Below are 3,899 nucleotides of genomic sequence, written 5' to 3'. Positions count from 1 at the left end.
CTTGCAAGTAAACATTTTTTTCTTCACCATTTTTGTGCTTCTTCCTTTGGCAAACACTGATGCAGTGTTTCCCCCCTCACCTCCATCCAGCTTCATGTTTGTCATGAAGTTGCTCCATGTTTGTATGTCAGCATCATCCATATCAGAACAATTATGGCAAGTTTGTTACTTTACTTCTGCAGCGGAGCCTGTAGGAGGAGCTCACAGTTTGCTATTTTATGCTTCTCACAGGTTTAGGGCCAAATTTTCAGCCTCTAATTTTGAATACAAACATTTTGAGTATACAATTAATGAATTTGCAGGCACAAACAGGTGGTATTGCATTTGTATGGACAAATGAAGTAATGGTAGAAATTGATTCATGAATAATTTTATGCTTGAAAAATGAGCTTTGATCCTGCAAAGTCTTACAATGGACTTAACTTTATGGACGGTGAGTAGTCTCATTGACTTGCATTGGACCCTAGAGATAAAAAAGGTGTTTCAGTATACCATGTTTTTTAAAAAATATGCATTTTAATGACAGGTTAGAATGGCTTCACACTTTGCAAGGTCAATCACTATACACATTACACATATACCACCTGTCGGGTGAAATGGCTTTAAAAAGACGGTTCTGGTCTATCAGGTAAATATTGGATACTTGGAGATGTGTATATATGTTAAATATACCATGCAAAATATCCTATATGGTTGCATATTTAACCATAGAGATTCATAGAGCAGAATTACTCCGATATCATTCTTATTTCACATTTTGTGCCTGATCCTGAAGTCAACTGGAGTTTTGCCTACATCAGGGTTGGACCTTGAAAGATTTTGTGTGTGTTTAAACAATGCAGTGAATTAAGTATTATCCTGAAGTCTGGCTATTATGTTTGTCTGTTAAACTTTATTTAAATGTGGGTTTTTTTTGTATTTAGCAGTATGACACTATGTGGTTGGTTAAGCCAGGCTGGGTTGATTATCACTAAAGTGTTATTTATTTCTATTTTATTAAGCCCCTTTTTACATTCATGTTACTGGTTAATTTATACTTTTATTTCATGCACTAGTTGGTTTTACTGATTAATATGCCCCATGGCATTCAATAAAGCCAGGCAGAGGAGGAAATAAGAGTGGTATTAATTTCTAACATTGCTATAAATTTGCCTTAATAAAACTAGCTCAATAACACTGCAGTAGTAATACAATGGATGCCTCCAAATTGTTAGCAAAGACACAATTGAAAGAGTAACACATTTTTTCCTGATTTTAACATTGCTCTAGTACCTTTGTACTGGTGAAATTAGATTTTATCTATTACAATGTTAACTCCTCCTTTTACATGGTCCTCTAAGAACTGGTAAATATTAAAGTCACAAATGATTATTTTAATTCACTTCATTGGTTCTAAAGGTGCTTATATATTCTTTGGATTATGTGATCTTTTAAAAGTGGATCGGTATTCATGACTTCTGCTTTTCTAGTCCTGCAAGTTCACATATGCAGAAGATATTTGCTTTGGCATCTGAGCACAGTCATTCCCAGAACTGAAGATGCTCTAAACACTAACTTGATTAAGATGGCCAAATACTGTAGTTGGTGGCTTTTACAACCAAGTGTGACTGAGACAGTTTCAAGTGTGTTCCATATTTACAACACTAGAGCAGCCTAAGAACTGAATATGTTTCTCAATGGATATCGCTTGAAACACGAATCCCATCCAGTCTACTTCAGAGTAACCCTAGAGAGATCTCTCACATATCTTAACCACTTGAGAAAAACTGACTGGTTAAGATACCTTACTCACATATCAACCTTCTAAGCAAATTGGCTAGCATTTCATGGGGAGAAAATGTTCAAAAATCTCTGATCAACCAGTTTAGCCCTCTATTACTCTGCAGCATGATGCTGTGCTCTGGTCTGGTTTAAATCATCTCATGTTAATCTGGTTGACACACAACTATATTCAACTATGCAAATAGTAACTTGGATGATTAGACCCACACCAGTACCATGGCTTCCTGTGTTAAACAACATCACTCCTCCACACATCCATCATGGTTGAGAATATCAGGCAAAGCAGAGCCTACCACAATAGACCTCTTTGACCACCCAAGAGTGCACCTGTTGCCAAAGTGCCCATTATGGGGCCATTTACGCTGCCCAGATTTCTCTGTGGCATTGATATGGTGTTAAGAATAGTCTGCAGCTGATGTCAGAAAACAGTCTCTTATAATTGACCGGACTGTGTGTGTACCCAGCTTTGATTTGCCAAGCCAGGCCCTTCTAAACAAATTTCAAATGGGACAGGATCACTGTGCAGCCACCCTTCACGCCTGGGGCCGATAAGGGGATCCCATATGTGGCTGTGGCCAAAGGCAGACAATGTCACCCATCATTGATGACTGCCCTCTGACCAGATTTAATGGTGGTCTGAGAGCTCTGCACTAATTGGTAAATTGGCTTGGCAAGCTCCACATCCAATAAGAAGACTCATGACTGCTCTTATCTCATCTGGCCATCAAAATTAGCTTTTAAAGTATCAGAAAGCATAAAAGATTCTGGAATGAGAGGCAAACAAGAGAAAAGTGGATTAACTGATTTTCTTTTGAGTAGTAAAATAATTACTGTTGATTTACATTTTGCAATTGATTTACATATTCCATTGCAGGAGAGGGGAATTCTTGAGAAAGTAAGACAACTAAGGACTCCCGAGTGGTAGAACACATTGGTTTGGTCTAATAACTGACCATTATTATGTAATTTTTCCCCTATATTTCATGTTGGTCCTATGATTATGATACCTAGGGTGTTATCATCACCTTACAAAAATATGTAGTTCTGTCAAACTTTTTGCCCACTTAATGCCCTACTTTGGCAAATTTCTATTGATATCATTGGAAGTTTTGACTGAGTAAATGCTTCACGATCCAGCCCTTATTTGTCCTACAGAACATAGTTTAAGCATTGTAGTTTGGCAACAGAAGTCAACATAAAAACATGAACAAAAATGTTTCATATATATATAAATGAAAGTGTGTGTGTGTGTGTGTATGTTTATATCTATACCTTGCAAGATCTGGCCCTTAACAAATCACTGAACACATTATACAGAGCACTTGTGGGGAGAAAATGTGGCCTATGTTTAAAGATTTAAAATAAATATATGTAAAATGTAACTTATTTTTACACTCAGAGTGCTATCAAACAATGCTGTCATTTTAGTATATGTATTTGTTTGGTAGAATGTAGCGTATTGTCCAATGTTAGGCCCTGAACCTACAGTCAGATTCGCACAGGTCAAGGATCTGTCTATATGGATCCAATGGCAGGATAAAGGCTTTATACATCTGTGTATAAAGCAATTAATTTTTCTAAATGGTGTCAGAAATTATAAAATAAATAACATTGCCTTATTTATTTAACATATAAATTATATGTCCAGAAATAAAGATATATCATTGAGTTTGCTTATATAGCACTGATATATTTTAATTATATTAAATAACTTAATTCAAGTGTTTTATAACCTTTTAATCATAGTCATTGAAGTTAGAAATGGAAATGACCTCTTTGATAATCTAGCCCATCTCCATGTCAATTCAGGTGTAACCCCTACACTACATTGTGTAATATTTTGTCCAGTCTACTCTTCTCTTGAAGGCTTCCAATTTTTCAGCTATATTTTCAACTTCCAATTTTCAATCCAAAATTAAATCTTTTTGTTTTGATCCAAGATAGTAGCCAGTAATATGAATAGTAACATTCACTGTTACATTAGATATAATCCTTCATGCTTTAGCATGTATGCCAACCACTAACTGCATGAGGTTGGGAAAAAACTTAACTATGGATGGCTTATTCCAGAATTGTACTTCATGGGTTGCCTTGCACCTTCCTGTGAAGCACCTTGT

This window comes from Lepidochelys kempii, chromosome 11, assembly GCF_965140285.1.
Source record: "Lepidochelys kempii isolate rLepKem1 chromosome 11, rLepKem1.hap1, whole genome shotgun sequence".
NCBI classification, from domain to species: Eukaryota; Metazoa; Chordata; order Testudines; family Cheloniidae; genus Lepidochelys; species Lepidochelys kempii.
Note: the sequence above shows the minus strand (reverse complement) of the source record.